The sequence below is a fragment of the Pinus tabuliformis genome, chromosome 3_2, assembly GCF_031772625.1.
Source record: "Pinus tabuliformis cultivar Carrire ecotype Pingquan chromosome 3_2, CPIR1, whole genome shotgun sequence".
NCBI classification, from domain to species: Eukaryota; Viridiplantae; Streptophyta; class Pinopsida; order Pinales; family Pinaceae; genus Pinus; species Pinus tabuliformis.
This window is the reverse complement of record NC_142302.1, coordinates 575904319-575928169: the sequence shown is the minus strand read 5'-3', so window position 1 is coordinate 575928169 and position 23851 is coordinate 575904319.

Sequence of the window (23851 nt, the reverse complement as noted above, 5' to 3'; positions counted from 1 at the left end):
GGTTTGATGAATATTATGACGTCAAGGTCTGGAAGAAACCTTGGATTATGACAAGGATTTGAGATATGCAGTCTAGAAACCCTGGCATGACTAGTGTGAAGATGTTCAATCATTGGTGACAAGTTTGATGTATCCCTAAATGGGATAGTCTCAATGAGGCATGGTTGTTGATGAATTTGGTTGAAATATAATGAAGGCAACATTCTTATATGGATTATGGATAGTCATGACTCTTGAAGGCTAGTTCAAGAGGGAGATGATCACCTCTCATTGAATATTAGTACTTTTTCGATTTATGTTACTTCTTTATGTCTTAAATTTTGTTTAGATTTATTGATCTGATCATTTATTATACTTCCTACATGTATATTTGAGTATTTGGATGCTTCTAACCTTTTTATGAGATGTGATAAGTGGATCCTTCTTAAGGATTGTCTAAGGTTCATGAAAAGAGGCCCCTGATCAAAAGTTGACAAAGTGCTCCAGCTGCCAATGTCAAGGCGCACATGTATATAAATACTACAAGGTATGTATGATGTATTGTTTCAATGTTTCAGCTACAATATTGGATGGCAAGGTAAGCCCTAAGGTATGATGAAAATACCACCTTCACAAATGGTTTATGCATACATATAAAAGTAAGTTTGATTTATGGTACATGTGATGTATATTGGTGCTCTTAATATTTGGAAAACATCTTTCATTTTAAGACATGATGGATTTCATGATCTCATAAAGAAGGCTATCACATTGATTCTTATAGCTTGATACTATTGATAATGCTTTTGATAAGCATGGTAACCGTGATGATAAAAGTGTAACAATAAGATTGATATTCAATATCTTATTGTTTACCTTGTTTATCTCAGTAAATTGGAAAATATGGTAAATATGGATGCCCTAACATGATGGTTAGGTAATATGATAAAGAAGTTATCTAGTGATTATGATATTTGAAGTATGATGATACACATGTTAGTTGCCCTAATCATATGACCCTAAACCCTTGATAAAAATTTGATGTCATGTTCATATGTGATGATGAAGTAGTTTATGCTAACATGTTATGACCATGATGGATATATGTTTTAGAACCTAATGTAGTTTGATTTCATGATCTAACAATTTTGTTGATGCATATAAGTATTATGATCAACATGTTGATGTTTTGAATGATGATTACTAAAGTGGCTTCCCATTCAAAGGGAGAAACTATCCATAATATCCATACACCCATTATCATTTGCATTAAATGTATAGAAGATTCCTTATTATTGAAGTAATATTTTTGGACATGAATAGATAAATATTTGATGTCGTTAGTCTATAGCAAGTTTTGGTCTGAGAAGAAAAGGTTTCTTCTAGTCCAAGACCCAACTGTTGGGAAAAAGGCTTAAGAGTGTGGTTGTAAGCCTCTAAAATGCATGGAAGAAGGCCTATGGGTGCGGTTGTGCCTACAAGTCAAAGAAAAACTAAATCCTTATGCATAAAATAGGAGCACACCTGGAGAATGCCAGTCTTAAAGATATGGAGCAGTCAATAGAAAGTTCTATGAGCAGGGACGTTTGAATGTTTGACTTACTATAGAGAATGTGTTTGTGTTGACTAAGCTTGTGTTTGTAGGGTACTGGAATATGCATATCAGTATGTTATTTTGATGTGATCATTGAAGCTAGTATATGACAGTTGCAAGGGTTTGACAAGATTTATTGGTTTAATATAGATGAGCAGTGTTGGATTTTTGACATGATGCTTGATAGTTCATAGATATGTTTTGGCTTATGGATTGTTTGAATTCACAATGATAACAAATTAGGGTTTTTATAACTGATGATTTTCTTTGACATGACAATGTTATGGCTTGTTAGACTTGGTGAGCTTACTAACTCTCAAAATTTAGTATTGATTTTGTGTTTACTTCATTGGATTTGGCACATTGGTTGAAGTATAAACAACTGTGATTAAATATGCATTAATCTCACAATGAATGGATGAAACTTATATGACTTATTCTTGGTATAAGCATGAAACTTATATGATAGTTTCCTTATGTATGCATTCATGTTTAGTGGCAGAAATGATTGATGTCTTGATAAAGTTTGATTGGATAGTGATTCATAGATAAAAGGTTGTTGTAACTTGGTATTTGGATGAGAGCTCCACCCGACACCTGGTCCAAAGAGTTTGTTACTTTTTTATTGCAAAAAACTTGTATGACTTTGATATTAACTTTGATTTAGCATCTAAGGCTTGATAATTTGACTTAGTTGATTTAATTACACGGTATTGATTTGTGTGAGGCTGAGCATATTAGTTTAGTCAATTTTTATGTTTGCAGAAAGCATTATATGAAGCAAGCTTCCTGAGCCTGGTATGTCTGCACTAAAATTCATTTGGTGAAGCCAGGAAGATGTTACAATCCAAAATTCTACTTCAAAAGTTGTCCAAGGTATGGCATTGATTTTGGTTTTATATGTTGGTGGTCTATTCTTGACAGGTAATGAGCCTATGATGATCAAAGTAATACAGATTTAGCCTCTGAAGTTCAAAATGAAGAATCATGGCATGATGAATTACTTTATGAGGTTTGGAAAAGAAAATATATATCATGAATCTATTAAAGAACGTGGAAATGTGAATCCTTGAACACCGTGATTGAATTTCAAGAAGTTATGAAGGGATATTGTTGAACCTAACTTGGAAATTGATAGTTGATTGAAGAATTGATGTTTCATGTGAACGCCCATCCGTATATATATTTTGTTCATAGAAAAACCTGAGTAGGTTCATGATTGAGTTGCTTCATACACAATAAGTTTCCGTTGAGCACCCTTAGAGATTTTTGCATGGGACGATCAATTTTTTGGTCTAAGATATTATTCATATGATATATGATTGCATGGATTTATTGATGTTATTTGGGATAATTTTGATGAGATGAGAACATCTGGGTGTTGCTTTAGTATGATATCTACCATGATATTTTGATGAAAATTATATAGCATTAAGCACGACTGAGATTGAGTACGATGTTCTTAACATGGCTAGTTGTGAGGTTGGTTGAAGAAGCTCTTTGGAGAGCTATTTTGAACAGGTTTCGAATGGGATAGTGATACATTGCAATAATAATGGATGGGATTCTATTAGAATAGAATCCTATATATAGATGTGACTGAGATATCTTCATATATTATGGCAGTTTTGTCATATAATACAAGTTCAAGCTTGTGGTTGTTGCCTCCGTGAGAGGGAGGATGAATAAGGTATCATCTTTGTGATATGTATTTGTTCTAATATAATATTTGATTTGATGACTTGCATGAACATGAGACTGTTGCTATTGAAATATTATGATTAAACTCTTTAGTGAGTTGTTTAAGCCGATACCAGATATGAGTACGATGATATGTTTCTAATGTATAGAGAGCAAGATTGATCAAGGACACTAAGCTATCTCTTCTCCCAATCTAAGCTCTGAGGGTGAGTTATTGAGATGAAGGGATCCTGAGGTTGAGGGATCTCTGAAAAATATGGTATCGCCCCTAGTTTTTACCCATAGGGTCAGAGATGTTAATACCTTATCTTAGTTTATGCAGACTATACCCCAGTTTCTCCCCTTTGGGTAACTCCCAGTTGGAATATGGTTCCTCCCCTATGCAATGACTCTTATTTCTCGACATAGGGTGGAAGAAGTTTGCTTCCTTATTAGATGACTTGGGGTGAGAATGTCCAATAGGACCTTTCCCATAGTCATGGACATGAGGTGAGAGTTTCGCATAGGACCTTCCTTGTTGTCATTTAGGGTTGATAGTAAGCTCCCTGATGTGGTTCCAAGTTGATAAGGTCTCCCTGATGTTAATCTCTCTTATGCTTCCCGGGTAATAACATTAGGATCCCCTGTGATATCAAATTCTTCTTCTTTTAGATTCAATAATGTTCAACATATGAGCAAAGACAATCAAGAGATAAGCATAGATGATTAGTGATCACATTTGATGGCGAGACACTTGATATTGGATATGATTTAAGGACAAGATACTTGTTATGATTGTAGAATTCCTGCAGAAACTCCAATAGATCTAGAATTCTATTTAAATTAAACACAAGTAATTTATTGATATTCAAGAGAGGAGAGAAAGAATTTGCTCCATAAAATAAAAGTATTAAATTAATGAACAATATTAATACATGAGAAACCAAACCTCTAATCCCAAAGGGAGGTGATTATATGGAAATTACCAAATCTAGAAAACTAGTTAAAAACTAGAAAAGGCTAAGAAAAGCTAAAGGGAGGCCCAAAATAGCAATAATGACTCAAGATAACCTATGCCAACTATTAGCCACGAGGAAAGCATGAGGAGTGGTGCATTTCCCAAGGAAGGCAACTTTAAAACATGCTAAAATGGTCTGAGGGACCAAATCCCTTGATTTAAGGGGGAATCTTCATGTGGGTGCCAATCCTTAAATAACTCAAATGGATGAGGTGTGGATAGGTGTGAACATGCACTTCGATGTCTAAAAGGTTTAGGAAAGTGGTTGGACCAATATTTCCATAATATTAAGCCTTTAAAGGCAAAAAACAAGGGAAAGTTGGTCCACCGAGCTAGTTTACCAAAAACCAAGTGTGAACATGATTTTTAGTGCATGTGGCTAAGTCAAGGATACTTAGGCTAAAAAATAAATGTAGATGTTAGGATTATATTCCAACAATGATTACATGATGCAGTTGTAATTTCTCCCTAGCTTAGAGGGAGTCTTTTTGGAAGCTCAGTGACAAATTCAAACCATGGGAAGAGATTCCTATTTTCGAGAGGACCAATTTTGACTATTGAAGCACTCAATTTGAATAAGGGAAGGTGTATTTTTTAAGTAAATCCCACATGTGCACAAAATGACAAGTCAGCCGAAAAGAGAAATTGGACACCCAGGGATGGCTATATATACAAGTCAACTTACCCTCATTTAGATATCATTATGAAGCATTCTTCTATTCTCTTATTTGGTTTTTGGCTCACACAAGTCTGAGGCAAGTCCACGGAGAATTGGATCACATGAAGTTGAAATTGCAGGGTTTGAACTTCACATTTCTATTTTAGGGTTTTGAGCCTAAGTCGCAGTCTTCCCACAATGAAATTTTGATTGCAACTGCACAAAATTTTGCTCATCCATGTGGTTGAATCCTTTCAGCCACACGCACATCACGTTATCCCTGTGATCAGGAACTAAGGTTTGAATTTTACAGTTGACCAAAGATTTTGTCAGTTGACCATAGAGATCGACAGTTGACCACAAATAGTGATAGTTAACCACAGGCTTTTGGATCAGGGTTTGGATTATTGGCATTATTGGGTTCATCTCATGATGTTTTTTAGTTGATTTTGTTGTATATTTGCATGGATGAATATATGGTTCATTATACTCTCTCTTTTCTGAATCATTCAATGACAATCTAATAAGAAGAAGAATTTGAAAGGGTTTTCCCCATAGTGGGTTTTTCCCTAGCCTCCGACCAATCCTAGTGTCTCTACGTGTGAATTATTCTCTTATACTGTTCCTTTATGTTTCATTGCAATGATGATGATATTTTTCTTTCTATATAGTTACATATGTTGTTGAATAATGTTGTAAAATTGAATAATGATATGATGTTATGGGGTGAATTGAATATGTAAGTGAAGAAATGAAATTATCTAAAGCAAAGAATCATATATCCCTAAAAAAGATTAACACATGGTTGAAAGAGGAGGAATTCCTAAAAAAAATCGAAGATTCATGGATCCACATGAGAGGGGATGGAGATTCTCCATGCATGGTGTAGTTCTCTAATAGCTTAAAACACCTAAAATATAAACTTAAAGCATTGAAAAAAAAACAAGAATCATCCTTGAGGAACATTGAATCAAATATCATTGACTTATACTCTTTAAATGTTTTAGATGTCTTCTCATAAGCTGAGCTAGAAATATTGAAGTCACTGGAAAATGAAAAGAGATAACTTCTGGACCAAGAGGAAGAGCTATGGCACCAAAAGAGAAGAGTAAAATGGATCCACGAGGGTGATGTGAACACTAATTTTTTCCATCAAATTTTTTATATGTGAAAGAACACAAACCCCGTATGGGAAATAGAGGATGGTAATGGGAATATGCAAAGTTTTTTTAAATACAGAGTGGATGTTGGTGTGCACCATTTTAAATCTCTTTTTGCAGAACCCAATGGTTATCCAATTTTGGAGACTTTGGAATCCTAAGGTTCTTCCCACAATCCATCACACAAGACACAAATGATACATTGATGGAGCAAGTATCCAAAGGAGAGGTCTTGGGTGTTCTTACCCAGAAGAAAAAGGGAAAGAGTATGAGCCCAAATTGTTTCACGATCAAGTTTTATTTTGGCTTTTACAACATTATGAATTTTGGCATTGTTAATGTAGTAAGGGAATCAAAAAATTAAGGATGTATGCATGTGACTCTCAAATCAATTTTATATGTTTGATTCCCAAAAAACATTTTTGTTGATCCTTCAGTGATTACAGACCTATTTTCTCTTGTAATGTAATATACAAGTTGATTGCAAAGATCATTTCTTTAAGAATTAAGCCAATACTAAGTGATATCATTTCACAAGAGAAGTTTGGATTCCTCCAGCATCATCATATTAATGATGTCATGGCTATAACTAAATATTCCATGCCCTCCATCAAAACGAAGAATATTTTTTCCATAGTTATGAATTTAGACCTGTCAAATGCATATGAGAGGGTGAATTGGGCATACATTCATCTGTTTTTTATTCTGTTAGGGTTCAATATACACTTAGTCAATTAGATGATGGCTTACATCTCTACTCTCAACTTCAAAATATTAACAAATGGCCATCAGCCAACATTCTTCAAGGTTTCATGTGGTTTAAGGTAGGGTTTCCCACTATCTCCCCTCTTATTCTTATTGTTTGTGGAAGCACTCAACAGGTTGATTCAAAAATAATGGAGGATACTCAATCCCAGATCTTGCAGATCAAGGGATTGAGTATGCCTCTCCCTGGTTGTGCAAGCTGCTGGATCAATACCAGATCTTGCACAATCAAGGGATTGAGTATGCCAATGAGTTTGCTCACGTATTTGCCCACATTATAGCTTGTGCTCACGTCCAACAAAGAGTGAGTGACTATTTTGCAGGTGAAAAACGAGTTTGGTGAGCCATTCTCATCAGTTCTTGAGCAGGTATTGAGCAGTGGAGGCAGGCAAGCAGTGGAAGAGATTTGGAGATCAGATCTGAGCTGTATTGTGTGTAACAAAGGTGGAGATACTTGTGAGAAGTATTATGCTGTGTAATGTTACATGACTCAATCATTAATATACAGATAGTTGGGGTTTTTAGCGAGATGCTTTCCCCAGGATACATACTGTGTTAATGTGTGAATGCTCTTGATGTTTTATTGTTATTGATGCTGCTATATTGATGATCAACGTAGAGGAGCTTATGTATTGTGTATGTTTTCCACAATAGTACATGATCAGGATAATCTCCATTGAATATGTGTTAAATTATTCAAAATTTCTACATGGTATCAGAGCGAGCTAGATAATTGTAGAAAAAGTTTCTACATGGTATCGGAGCTGTTGATCATCAGATCTACTATTCAGGAAGTGTTTACATTCTATTTCTCTAGGCAGAGCCTGTAATCGGGCCAGGTAGCCTCTGGATTCATCCTTCCTTTGGAAGGTGAAATATCTGGTAAAAGCCCATACAGTCAATCTTTGTACGAGAAATATTTTGTTCTCACGAATTCTAGATCGGAAGCAGTTGAGTTGGTTGCTGGTGGAATTCGAATTTGCAGCAGTGTTGTTGAAATGTCTTTCAATGGATTGCAAATGTTATTCCAAAGCAAGAGCGACCTGGCGCTCAAGGATAAACAATAAAGGTGAGAATGGATCTTCATCAAAGGTATCTGATGAAGAGAATTCTGCTTTGGCTGCCAAAGCAAAGAAGGGGAAGAGCAAGAAAGCTTCTCAGTCTGGTGCGAAAGGCAAGAAGCAGGATATGTCCAAGGTGAAGTGTTTTCACTGTCACTAGCACGGACACTATGCCACAAATTGTCCGCAGAAGAAGAAGAACAAGCAAGCTGCTGGATCTGCAGGGGGAGAGGCCTTAGCTTCTCAGTTTGAGCTTGATTTTTCATTGATCGCATGCTTGGTTTCAAGTGTGATGGGATCAGTGTGGTTCTTGGACAGTGGTGCATCTTTTCACATGACGGGAGATAGAGATTTGTTCTCTGATCTGGAGGACAAAGATCTTGGAGTGCACATCGAGATGGGCGATGATGGTAGATACAGTGCGACCGGTATCGGTACCATTTCCTTTGAGAGGGAGTCTGGTAAACCCTTTGTATTGAAGGAAGTCATGCATGTTCCAGGATTGAAGAAGAATCTCATCTCAGTGGCGATGTTAGAAGACAAGGGGTATGATGTTGTTTTCAGCGAGGGAAAGGCCTTCCTGCGCAGCAAGACAACTGGTGAGACCCGGAAGATAGGGGTTCGAGTGAGGAACCTTTATCAGTTGCATGTAGATGGATGCGCAACAATGGCAGGCAAGGCAGAAGGATTGGTGAGCCGGGATGATGGCGAGTTGTGGCACAGGAGATTGGGTCACCTTCACCATGGAGCCTTGAAGATACTGCAGCAGATCACTACAGGGCTTCCTAAAGGCACACTTGCGCAGTCAGATCAGTGCAAGGGGTGTACTTTGGGGAAGTTTGTGAAAGCCACCTTTCACGAGAAGGATAGTCGCGCCACGACGATCCTTGAGAGAATTCACACAGACGTGTGTGGACCTTTCTCAGTTGCTTCGACAACAAAACACAGGTATTATGTGATTTTTGTTGATGATTTCTCTCGTAAGTGCTGGATCTTCTTCATGCAGAAGAAGAGCGAGACATATTCAAAGTTCTGTGAATTCAAAGCACTGGTCGAGAAGGAGTCGGGGAAGAAGGTGAAGGCTCTTAGGAGCGATAATGGTGGTGAATACATCTCGGACGAGTTCAAGGATTTCTACAAGACAGAAGGGATTCGTAGAGAGCTCATAGCTCCCCATAACCCACAGCAGAACGGGGTAGCTGAGCGGAAGAACAGAATGATTGTGGGTGATGCACGGGCAATGTTGCATGATCAGGGCCTACCCCTTCACTTGTGGGCGAAAGCATGCAATACAGCAGTTTATGTGCAGAACCGTTGTCCTCATAGGATACTTGGCATGAGTACACCTGAGGAGACTTATTCTGGTAAGAAGCCTGATCTTTCTCATTTGAGGATTTTTGGTGCTAACGTTTACATGCATGTGACGAAGGATGCCAGGAAGAAGTTGGAGCCGACCGCAGAGGTTTGGATATTTGTGGGGTACACTGATACGCCCCACAACTATCGTGTGTATTTTTTAGACAGTGGTAAAACTGTTGTGCGACGGGATATAAAATTTAAGGAGGAGAAAGCCATGAAGTGTTCGCTTGAGAGGGAGCTACACTTGCATGCAGATGAGGAGCTATTAGTTCCTAAGGATGAGCTTCAGGACGTGGATCAGCCACAGGACGAGGTTCATGGAGTGGAAGAGACCACTCATGCAGCGCCAACCATCAGAGGGCGAAAGCGCTTGACAGAAGCTGAGCGACTGGCTCAAGATGCAGAGAAAGTTGTAGGACCACCTACAGCCCAACGCAGGCAGAGACAGTCACCTGATCGGTAAACTGGATACATGGCTCTTCTGAGCAAGTGTGTTGTGACTGAGCCATCCTCTTTCGAGGAAGCTGTGGAGGATCCCGCATGGGTAGACGCCATGGTGGAAGAGTATGATTCTATTGTCAGAAACAGTGCATGGGAGATTGTTCCTAGACTGGAAGGGAAATCAGTGGTGGGTTCGAGATGGATCTACAAAGTTAAGCAGGCAGCTGACGGGAGTGTGGATAAGTACAAGGCAAGATTTGTTGCCCAAGGCTTTTCACAGATTGAGGGGATCGATTATGAGGAGACCTTTGCACCTGTCGCAAGGTATTCTTCCATACGGACGATTCTTGCTCTCTCAGCGCAGATGGGATGGCACATTCATCAAATGGATGTGAAGACTGCGTTCCTCAACGGAGTCATTGAGGAGGAGGTGTACATTGAGCAACCCGAAGGCTTTGAAGTCTTCAGCAGCGAGTCGCATGTGTGCAGGCTCAAGAGAGCGCTGTATGGGTTGAAGCAAGCACCACGTGCTTGGTACACACAGATAGACATCTATTTCACAGGACTTGGATTCTCCAAGAGCGAGGCGGATCCTAACCTATACCAGATTGTGGTGGAGGGTAAGTTGCTTATCATTGTACTGTATGTTGATGATTTGATTCTAACGGGTGATGAGCTGTTGATACTGTCATGCAAGAATGATCTTGCTACAGAGTTTGAGATGAAGGACTTGGGCCTCCTTCACTATTTCCTAGGATTGGAAATATGGCAGCGCAGTGGTGGACTATTTGTTTCTCAGGGCAAGTATGCTCGGGAGATACTGGAGAAGTTCAACATGCATGGCTGCAAGCCTGTTGATACTCCTCTTCCTGGAGGTTGGAGGAAGGAGGATGCCACTTCGGGAGAAGAAGTGGATGCCACTGTTTATCGACAGTTGGTGGGGTCGCTGATGTATTTGGTCAATACATGACCTGATATATGCTATGCAGTTAACCAGCTTTCACAAGCTATGGTTAAGCCTACCAATCTCTTCTGGAAGGCGGGCAAGCATGTATTGCGCTACTTGAGAGGCACATCGGGATATGGTTTGTGGTACAGACAGGAGGATGAGGTGAAGCTATGTGGCTTCACGGATGCAGATTGGGCAGGGAGCCCAACAGACAGAAAGAGCACATCAGGAGGGGTCTTCAGTATTGGATCGACAGCAGTTTCTTGGTACAGCAGGAAACAGAGATCCGTGGCACTCAGTTCAGCGGAGGCCGAGTATATGGCAGCAAGTTTGGCTGCATGCGAGGCTATATGGATGAGGAAGATCCTAGTTGGTTTGTTCGGTTCTCATTTGGATCCTACTGTGATTTACTGTGATAACCAGAGTTGCATTAAACTCTTGGCTAATCCTATATTTCATGATAGATCTAAACATATTGACATCAGGTACCATCATATCAGAGATTGTGTGCAGTGGAGGATCATGTTACTTTCGTACATTCCAACGAAGGATCAGGATGCTGATATTCTGACGAAGGCTCTCACCAGGAGCAAATTCGAATACCACCGAGGCAGGATAGGGGTTGCTAATAATCCATATCTTGTCGAGAGGGAGTGTTGAGATTGCAACAAGATGATGGAGCTTAGTGAAAAGAGTCGCCTTCACTAAGTGGGCCCGCAGGCTATTTTTGGCGCAAGTCTATTTTTAGACTATGTCTATTTTTAGACATATGGATCATGTCCATGGATTGTAGGTTGTTGTTTATGGATGATTGATCAAGTTGGGAAAAAATAGATGGACTTCTATTTTTAATGAAAGTGTGAGTGATCAAAGTCTATTTTTAGACTGGCTGTCAAAAATAGAAAAGTCAAATATTATTATCTCACAATAATATTTGGACTATAAACTTAATCTTATTCTCTTGGAGCACTTTAGTTTGAGCTACAGAGGTGGCACATGTAGCTGTCAGAAGGAAATACGCTTTTCTTATGATTCAGTTGAGTTGTTGCATGCATGACTTCAGTTAGAACTCAATCAGTTGAGTTTGGTGGAGCTGATTGTGGAGTTGATGGAGTTGTGTTCAGTTTAGCTTTGTTACACTGGTTGTATTTAGTCTAACTGGAAAATAGACTAGAGATGAGTTGGGTGAATTAGTTATTAATTAATTCAAAAGTTATTAACTCATAATACAACTAATGAATACATCAGTTAACTCAGTTGCATGTCATTGCATGTTCAGTTCAACAGGGACAGGTGGTAGAGAATCAGATTGCTATCAGTTGTGACTATAGTTGTGCACCAGATCTTGCACAATCAAGGGATTGAGTATGCCAATGAGTTTGCTCACGTATTTTCCCACATTATAGCTTGTGCTCACGTCCAACAAAGAGTGAGTGACTATTTTGCAGGTGAAAAACGAGTTTGGTGAGCCATTCTCATCAGTTCTTGAGCAGGTTTTGAGCAGTGGAGGCAGGCAAGCAGTGGAAGAGATTTGGAGATCAGATCTGAGCTGTATTGTGTGTAACAGAGGTGGAGATACTTGTGAGAAGTATTATGCTGTGTAATGTTACATGACTCAATCATTAATATACAGATAGTTGGGGTTTTTAGCGAGATGCTTTCCCCAGGATACATACTGTGTTAATGTGTGAATGCTCTTGATGTTTTATTGTTATTGATGCTGCTATATTGATGATCAACGTAGAGGAGCTTATGTATTGTGTATGTTTTCCGCAATAGTACATGATCAGGATAATCTCCATTGAATATGTGTTAAATTATTCAAAATTTCTACATAAACATCCATCTAGTTAAACATATTTGTTATTTATTTGGAAGGAGTTTGAATACAAAGGTAGAACTTCTTGCACTCTGGGAATTTCTTTATGTGGCTAAGTATTTTGAACTGCCAAAACTTCATATTTTTTGTCACTTCTAGATAGCCATAGACTGGATCAACAACAAGATTGTCATAATAGATCCCCATCTATATGACATCTAAGAGAAATTGAAATTGAGGCTAACAAGTTGGAGTGGTTTGAAGAAAAACACATTTTAAGGGAAATGAACACTACTATAGATCACCTCTCTAAGAGGAATTACAAGTCAAACCAAGATCTCTTGAGATCATTGAATTTCTCAATGATCAAGCACTGGAAGGAATAGTAAAAAAGTTTTAGGCATAAAGAAGTAGAATTATTATATGCATAGCTCAGATGATTGACACAAGTTACTTTTGACCAATAAATCTAGATAAATGTAAAGAGAACCTAAAGGGTTGTGGATATTGATTATCTAGAACATATGTCTTTTTTGGAAAAAAGTTTAAGATTAGACGGTTTATATATATATTAAATTTGAGAAATTTATATTGTAAAATGCTAGACAAAGTTGATTAGCAAGGAGCATATAAAGATAGCCAGCATAATTTGTTAAGAAAAATAAGAAAACAAAATATGCAACAAACTAGGATGTACATACATTTGTAGTTATAACTTTCTACAATTTCCTACAAATATAAATTCTTAGGAAGACACCTAAAAATTTTATAAATTTGCAATGCATAAACATTAATGATAGACATGGTTGTTTTTGGCTCCATCCCATCCAATGTTGGAGGTATGAGAAATTTGTTTTCTTAGGTCCACATCTCTCATCATTTGGTTGATAATACCATCCTCCTTTAGACTTTCTTGGACTAAATTCATTGAAATATCATGTCTAGAGGCAACAAAGTGTGATCCTTTACTAAGATTACTAACCATAATTCTCAACATGGAGTATTCTACCTCCAACACATCAATTTGTTGCTTGTGTTGACCAAAACTATTCACGATCTTTGCATTTCGAGAGGTACATTTATGCTCATTTTCATGGACTTTAGTGGTCACTAGAACGAGTGAAGTTCAATTGGATTGGAGGGATTCCTCATTTCTTCTAAGTACCCTACAAAATTATTGAACTTCTTAATTATCCATGGATGAAGTGTAAATTTCACACAAGTAAAAACCATGTTATTGGTCCTAATGTGAAGAATGAACTAGTTTTATAAACAAACACTACCACCCATAGAAACTTGGCTATAATAGATTAAGAAACTTAGAAAGTGAAAAGGCATCCAACCCATTGTGTTAGAGCCCACTTGTAATTAGCATGGAAAATAGAGCACTAATTATCAATAGTGTGAGGACATCATAACCCAAAACTCCATAAAACCAATCACCAAGAGGTAAAAAATAATGCATAATAACCAAGATACCAAACATCAGAAAATTTTCCAACTGTCATAGCAAAGAGATGACGATGTGATGAATGTCTATCATGAAACAAAGGCTCTAAAACACAAACCAGAAGCATAGGGAATTCCTTACTAGGTAAAATCTCCACCTTAGAGTAGTCCTCCACCAAGCTATGTCATTCAATCCATCTATAAAAGTCTTGATTATCCCAAAATTTCCCTAATAAATAAGCATGATGATTCAATATGTTGATCGGTAGTTAATTTTGTCATATGCAAAAAGTGAGGGGCGGGGGGGCAAGTCCTTTCATATCTCGATCCCTCACTTGAAATTGAATGATGGCGATGCCATGGCATATGTTGTTTGTTGTTCCATGACATATGTAAAATGTCTTGATATTTATTAATGTAAAAGGGTTAAGGTATGGTATGGTAAATCATACCCCTAGTTTTCCAAATAACCTAATATTGAGCTTAGTTGCTTCATTAGCTAGAGAATCAACTCAATGGTTGTCTTCTCCTAAAACGTAGGAGAAAGAGATCTCTTGAAATATAAAACCCTCATCCTAAATTCATGTTATTAGGGATGCTAACTTATTATTAAAGGGAATCGTTTTCTAGATAATCAAGTTTATTATTATACTTGAACCACCAATAGCTATCGATTTCTTTGTTTTGAATTCATTTACTGAAAGAATACCTTGAAGAAGGTTGTACACCTTAGCTTGATTGTTTGTGAAATTCCCTAGACGTGAAGAAAAAATTATTTTTAGATGTCCCTCGAGATAAAGAATAATGCTCAGTGACTTGCCACCCCTTTTATTATTATTATTATTATTATTATTATTATTATTATTATTATTATTATTATTATTATTATTATTATTATCATCATCATCATCATCATCATCATCATCATCATCATCATTATCATTATCATTATTAGTATTATTATGAATTTGACATGTACGCGTTACCCCACATATATGAAAATATATTTATCATATTAGGATATGGATGCATCTTTCTATTCTTGATGCAATTATTATGATAAAATAAAGATTATATAAAAATATAATCAAAATGGTTTATCATACTCTTGGAGTCTTGGAGTAGCCATAAACAATCAAGTTCAAGCTTACGTCATTTACCTTTGTCTTAAGTTGGCCTCCCTCTTAACATTCCCAAGCTTACCATGGTTGGTTATTCCAAGAACACTATAATACATCTACAACTGGACTTGGATCCTTTACACACCAAATTATCCTCAATTTCTTAGTGTATCTTATTTTTATTTCATTTGGTATCCTCTATCTCGTCTTATCATGTCCACATAAAAAACTCCAAAACATAATATCAAGTATCCTTTGCAACCCAGACGAAAATTGAGGGCCTCAATGTTAATGGTTAGGGTTCCACCCTCCATATTATTTAAGGCCCCCATCCAATTCATGACATGTCTCATCATAGTGTCATGCCATCATGTGTTATCATGAAAAGCAACTACTTGACACATTTTTTCAATCCTGACATCATTCACTAATCCAAATTATATCATTATATTATTTTTCATCCATCTTGATGCCCTAAGAGTGGAAAAGTCGAGGAATTAGGTAACATGACCATTTTTATGGGCAGATCCCAGTTTGGAAAATTGGGGTTTGAAACCTTCCAGGAGCAATTTGCGGAATTAAATGACATTTTTGTGGGGATAAAACTTTTCCACATAAGTGTGCCACCTTATAGTGATATTCTACGCACTTATACCTTTCCAATGACACAAGAATCTCCTCAATCAAAGTTTGTATGAAAAATTTATGTCACTTGTAAATTAACCTTCCTGTTTTGACCACCATAATTTAAGAGGATGCCACATTAGCCCTATTACTCATGGAAAAGGGGCTAACCATGTGATCATTATGAAGAATACTCTTGAAGATTCCATATTGTAACTCAGGTTAAGATTTGAAGGAGTAAGAGTAAACCACCAGTAGGCTATCAGGATGTGTTATAAATAGGCCACTAGGAGGAAAAGTGGTTCCATTCTATTCATGTGCATTTTGTTCCATAAATGAGTAAACTAGTCGAGAGTGGATAGGGGGAGAGAAAACAGAGAAGATTTGTGTAATGTAGTAGCACATAATCCACGGGCCTCATTTCTTTGTACTTACATCCATTTTTCATTAAGAGAAAGAGAGCATAGAAACCTCAACTTTCAGTTGGGTTTTTTGTTAAAAGGGTTTCCCAGGTTATATCTTGTGTTAATTTGTCTTTTGTGAGTTTTATTTCATTTTTCTCTATTTTCTGCATAATTATGCTTTTCATGCATACACAATAAAAACTAATTAATAGATCTAGAAATCTAAAGAGAAATAAACCCTCATAGTGTAGATTTCATATTTTCTAATATATTCTAGTAGATCTATAATGACCAATTGTCAAAAGGAATATACACAATATTTGACAGATCATATTGGTATCAAAGTAGTTTTTTTTGGTATTTTTTGGATTGTAGGGGATTTAAATTGGCTAAGCCAAAATTCATAAAACCCCATCCATGGCTGACAAATCTATCAATACCCTCATGATCTCGTAGAGAAGTGGTTCACATTTCTAGAAGCCCAAGTCACACATATAAACTATAATGTGAGCCTCCTCATGGAATCCCTAACAAATAATATCTAGCTATTCAAATAACATGGAGGTTCTTAAGTGAAGGTCGGATCATAGGAGAAATAAGAAGATCAAGAAAAACCATAGAGGGAATCTACGAAAGAACCCAAAAATGAACAACCAACTTCGAGTGTAATGAACCATTCACATTCCTTATTCAAAATGGAAGCAAAAGTCGACATTAATATGTTTCAAGGTGAGATTGACACTCTGAAGTTGGGTCATTGGTTTAAGCAATTAGATTTTTGTTAGGATATTCCTACACATAGGAAATAGTTAAGTATAACTTGGTCTAGTGTAGAGTTAGGTAAAGTGTGTTTCTTTACTATGTACTTTTGTAACTTACAATCCAATGGTCATGATATGTTCTAGACATGAAGTGATCCAACGGTTCATTCTCTCCTCGATATTATCGACACTTGATTCGTGGCTTAACACCCGATTGGTCCATGATCTCTATTTAAAGAGCATGGAGGGTCATTTGTAGGGTAACCGTTCATGAGAGAGTCTTATGTAAATTTTCATTCTTTTATTAATAAATTGCCTAAAATGGCCACATTGGCTCAGGTCGTGGATTGTTTCCCTCTTTGAGGGTTTTAACCATGTCAAGAATACTGGTGTATTGATCTGTGATCTATTTGTGAGTGGTGTCGTTTGGTGTTTTGTCTGAGGAATTTACCCTGTAAACTCCTACAATTTTTTTTATTGTTCATCATATAGAGGAAGAATATAATATTTCATTTTTCCAACTGAAATTAGAGGGTCCTTCCCTAACTTGGTGGGAAAGCCACATGGAGGCCTTGAGGTTTAAGGGAGATCTTCCAGTGACTAAGTGGGAGGATTTAAAACCTTCATAAAGTCCAATTTTATTCTATTGGCTATGTAGAGAACCAGTGGATCTGATGGAATTACCTTAAGCATAAGAAAGGGTAGAGTTTACAGGAGTACACCACAAAATTTAGAAAGATGGCCATAATGTTGGATATCTCCACAAAGAATCCAAATGTATTCCTCAAGTATATGGAGGGTCTTCACAACGATCTGCGAGAGTAATTTGTTTTTTTCAAGCCTAGATTGATGGATGAGGCTTGTGTGCAAGCACAGTACCTAGAGAACATAGGCCAAAAGAAAGGACAATCAAGTGGGTCAAAGTAGAAGGATCACCAAGAAGCTTGGACGGAGGGGAAGAAGAAGCGGAAGGGGGGGATATAAAAAGATAAAAACCACAACACTCCAGGGAAAATATCAAAAAAGCCACTACAATTATTGTAACATTCATGATCATACAAAGGTGAAGTGGTGGAAATTGCATCTAGAACTCAACGTGAATATAAGAAAGAAAGATGCAAAGAAGTAGAATCTCATGGCCATTGATTCAAGCAAGAAATTTGAAAGTAGCTCAAATGTGGATGAGAATATTTTTTGTACTTCAGTGCAAAAGGAGGTAAATCTAAGTAGCTTTCAATAATGAGAAGAGAACAAAAAGACCAAACTCTTCTATATAAAGATACAAGTCAAGAATACAAAGGTTAATGCTCTGTTCAAATCAAGACCACCGGAAAATTACATTGAATTAGAGTTGGTAAACAAATTGGGATTGGAATTTCATGATCATCCAAGCCCATATCCATTGGGACTGGTGAATAAGGATGTAGAAATAAAGGTAACCAAATAGCGAAAAATGAGATTTTCTATCAGTGTTTATTTTATTGATGAAATAGAACTAGATGTAGTTCCCCTTGGTGTATGTGGAGTGGTGTTTGGAAGTCCTTATGTGTACATGTGAGATATAGCCTTCATGTGGAGAGTCAACTAGTACCACATCATCAAGGATGGGAAATCCTTCACCATGAACATGTACAAGGGCAAGTCAAGAATTATGTTGGTAAGTGAAAACCAAGCCAAGAAACTGGCCAGTTCTAGAAAGAAGTATTTTTTTACCTTTTTTAAGAGAAAAATAGTTTATAGAAGAGTTAGTGAGAGAAAATTCATCCCTAAAAGGGCATACTAATAAAACAAAAGTAGCGACTAGAAGTGGTTCTACAAGAATACATGGGTTTTTTATAGGAGCCTAAAGGGTTATTTTGCAAGAGGGAAGTGCAGCACGAGATCTAGCTATTGTTGAAGTCTCCAATTCCAAACATTGGGCTAAATAGGTAGTCCATAATAGAAGAAAGTAAGGTGAAGAAGAAGTTGCAACGACTATTAGAACAAGGTTTCATTTAACCAAGTACCTCTCGATGTGGGTTTCCCATAATCGTTTAGATTCTCTTCCGGATACATCGCATAAGGATTCTTTTCCATCGACGTTTCGAACCAGCAATGATGGTTCATCTTCAGGATGTGAGAAATTATTGAAAGACTGGTCTTATTTTTTTCTATATATATAGAGATGCTTAGCCGACAAATATGATTAATTTAATAATTATTATTATTATTTATCTATTTAATCTATTTAATTAATTTTTCTTCATTATATTTGTTTTCAAATTTTTTTTTTTAATTGTTATTTATTTTAATTAGTTTTAATTTTAGTTATTATAATTATTAATTGTAATTTTGATTATATAATTATTTTAGTTATTAATTTTTAATTGTTATAATTATATAGATTTCATAATTGTTTTATGCAAATTTTAATTATTTGTTTATTTTAATTGCTATTTTAATTAATTATAATTGTATTGATTGTATTTATTATGATTATTTATTTATTTTAATTATTATTCTTATTAATTTTTAATTTTTAATTTTTAATTTTTAATTGTTAATTGTTATAATCATATTGGTTCTAGTTTATTTATTAATTATAATTTTTAGTTTTAATTATTATTATTAATTGAAATTTAATTTTAATTATTCTTTATTTTAATTATAATTATTCTTTATATTAATTTTAACTATTTCTTATTTTAATTATAATTATTTTTAATTATTAATTGTAATTAAATTTTAATTATTCTTTATTTTAATTATAATTATTTTTTGTTTTAATTATAATTCTTTTAATTAATAATCTTAATATTAATTGTTATTTATTTTAATTGATTTTAATTTCAGTTATTATAACTATTTTAATTATTAATTATTAATTATTAATTTTAGTTATTAATTATTATTTATTAATTAATAATTAATAAATAATAATTAATGAGAATAATAATTCATAATTCTTAATTATTAATTATTAATTATTAATTTTAATTATTAATTCTTTTAATTAATAATCTTAATATTAATTGTTATTTATTTTAATTGATTTTAATTTCAGTTATTATAAGTATTTTGATTATTAATTACTAATTATTAATTATTAATTATTAGTTATTAGTTATTAATTAATTATTAATTCTTTTTAATTAATAATCTTAATATTAATTGTTATTTATTTTAATTGCTTTTAATTTTAGTTATTATAACTATTTTAATTATTAATTATTAATTATTAACTATTAATTATTAATTATTATAGGATTATAATTAATTATAATTGTATTAATTGTATTTGTTATGATTATTTATTTATTTTAATTAATTATTCTCATTAATTTTTAATTGTTATTGTTAATTATATTGGTTCTAGTTTATTTATTAATTGTAATTTTAATTTTAATTATTATCATTAATTGAAATTTAATTTTAATTATTCTTTATTTTAATTATAATTATTCCTTATATTAATATTAACTATTTTTTATTTTAATTATAATTATTTTTAATTATTAATTGTAATTAAATTAAAGAATAATTAAAATTAAATTAGAATAAACATATAATTAAAAATATTTTACATAAAACAATTATGAAATCAATATAATTATAAACCATTAAAAATTAATAACTAAAAAAAATTATAATAATTAATTTAATTTTAATTACAATTAATAGTTAAAAATAATTATAATTAAAATAAGAAATAGTTAATATTAATATAAGGAATCATTATAATTAAAATAAAGAATAATTAAAATTAAATTTCAATTAATGATAATAATTAAAATTAAAATTACAATTAATAAATAAACTAGAACCAATATAATTATAACAATTAACAATTAATAATTAATAATTAATGAGAATAATTAATTAAAATAAATAAATAATCATAATAAATACAATTAATACAATTATAATTAATTATAATCCTATAATAATTAATAATTAATAATTAATAATTAAAATAGTTATAATAACTAAAATTAAAAGCAATTAAAATAAATAATAATTAATATTAAGATTATTAATTAAAAGAATTAATAATTAATAATTAATAATTAGTAATTAAAATAGTTATAATAACTGAAATTAAAATCAATTAAAATAAATAACAATTAATATTAAGATTATTAATTAAAAGAATTAATAATTAATAATTAATAATTAAATAATTAAAATAGTTATAATAACTGAAATTAAAATAAATATCAATTAATATTAAGATTATTAATTAAAAGAATTATAATTAAAACAAAAAATAATTATAATTAAAATAAGGAATAATTATAATTTAATTATAATTAATAATTAAAAATAATTATAATTAAAATAAGAAATAGTTAAAATTAATATAAAGAAAAATTATAATTAAAATTAAATTTTAATTAATAATAGTAATTAAAACTAAAAATTATAATTAATAAATAAACCAGAACCAATATGATTATAACAATTAACAATTAATAATTAATAATTAATAATTAATAAGAATAATAATTAAAATAAATAAATAATCATAATAAATACAATCGATACAATTATAATTAATTAAAATAGCAATTAAAATAAACAAATAATTAAAATTTGTATAAAACAATTATGAGATCTATATAATTATAACAATTAAAAATTAATAACTAAAATAATTATATAATCAAAATTACAATTAATAATTATAATAACTAAAATTAAAACTAATTAAAAAAAATAACAATTAAAAAAAAACAAATTGAAAACAAATATAATGAAGAAAAATTAATTAAATAGATTAAATAGATAAATAATACTTTTTTTTCTAAGTAAAGACTAGTTCTATATTAAAAAAGTGAAAATATGTACATAGAGATCAGACCTTCCGAGGAGGCCGAGGCCAGTCCTCAAACAAAAAGACCTGGACAATACTGTCTAACCGGTCAAGCGGTTTTACAAAAAATACATCATAGTTCTGATTTGTCCTGACATTCTGACTAACTGGACTTGGACTACAATTACCATAAACAACAGTAATCGTAACTAGACAAAACCATTTAACATAGCTGACGCTAGAACAGAGGAGGAACAGACTAAAACAAACAGGATGAGATAGCTGCATAATCCACGACACAAGTTCAAAAAAGCTTGCCATATGCACCCGAAGAAGTTTAGACCGCATGGCTGGGCGACGCTTGCTGCTCCTCTTTCTCCGGACTTGGTGAGGCCAGCCAAGTGACATATCCTTCCTCATCCAGAATCGGCTCTCCACGAGAGTCAGTGACCAAGTGAAGGCAGCCAAAACCATGCGGCGAATGTTCGCTGGTCGTATCCTTATCCTTAGCAGGGTTAGATGGCGGAGGATCTTCCTGGACCGGGGCTTCCTCAAACAGACAGTCAGCCCTGTAAACCAGCCCATTCATGTCCCCCAGGAGAATGCCACTTTCCTGAGCGCTTGTGGAAGCAGGGGAAGTCGAGCTGGTTGTGCGAGGCTCCTCCTCTGAGATGTACACAGTGAAATTGACAATCACCACTGGTCTAATAAGCCCACTTTGGAACCTGAGGCTGAAGGATTGATATGAGCCATTCGGGACATATCTCTCCTGGTCCGAAATCGGGGATGAGGGGGGAACAGAGGCTATTGGGACCGCTTGCTGCAAGTCCGCATGAGCGAGGCCAGCTCTGATGCCAGACCGACCCCCTCGTCGCGGAACTCCCCTGCTACGCGGCATAGTACTCAGAGCAAGAGACCTGAGAAGCCGCTCGAGCCAGTGTGCACTGGAGGCGTGAGGATCCCTGAGCATATCACAAGCATCGACAGAAGAACTTTGGTCCTGAAATTGAACAGACTGCACCTTATAAAGAACTGAAACATTCACCGCCGCGGGAATATGACGCACATCCATTTGCCTGGTTTGCATCAAGGACAGAGTTGCCATGCTCGCCTTGAATGCGAATTCTCCTCGGGCCTGATCAGAAGTGAAGTCGCCTGCCTTGAACATTAACTGATAACCACCAGCACAAACCTCGGAGGACGCCTGCCTGCCATCCGTCAGCCTTGATGGTATCGTGGCGTGCTGCATAATTAATGGCTGGAGTAAACACCCGCATCCGGGTAATAATAATTATTATTATTAAATTAATCATATTTGTCGGCTAAGCATCTCTATATATAGAAAAAAATAAGACCAGTCTTTCAATAATTTCTCACATCCTGAAGATGAACCATCGTTGCTGGTTCGAAACGTCGATGGAAAAGAATCCTTATGCGATGTATCCGGAAGAGAATCTAAACAATGTTGTAACTCGCAGAAACCTCAAAGACAAGATAATTACCCAATACGAAAGGGAGATTATGAAAGAAGTTCGCAGATTTGAACGAAACAGATGGCTCTTAATGAAAAAGAAGACTGACCTTACATTTCTGAAGAGATGCAGAGATTCATCAATCATTCCTACCTTTGCCAAAATCAATCATTCTCTGAGAAGCCAGCGCAATAATCAAATATTCATCAAAGCCAGCATTGCTCTCATTCGAAGTGAAATTAAGAAAACCAGGTATGAACTCAACACTTTATCCCAAAATACTTATAATCTTCATAAAAATTTAGCTAATTCAATCAAAAAAGAATTATGGGTGCTAATTGACTCGGCTTCTGCATTAAAAGCTAGTAGACTAGAGCAATTCACAATCACAAAACAAACTCAAAAATTCTCTAAACTCTTGAACAAAAAAGCATCTCTCTACAATGTTGCAGACTTCAGCTCTCACTCTAAAATCAATGCCTCACAAATTTCCTCTTTAAAATCCCTTATCAATCATAATCTTTTGGTCAATAACAATGATAACACTGGAAACCTAGAACCAACAGCAAACCCAACACACAACAATTTACCTTCTACCTCGGTTCAGAACACACCCGGCAACAATACCACCGTTCCACAGCAAATAACCCAACCCAAGCTTCTAGGCTCACCCACGCCGCCTAGGCTGTCCCAACCTGCAGAAAGTCATAAATGTGAACAATACAATAATGGAAAACATATATCA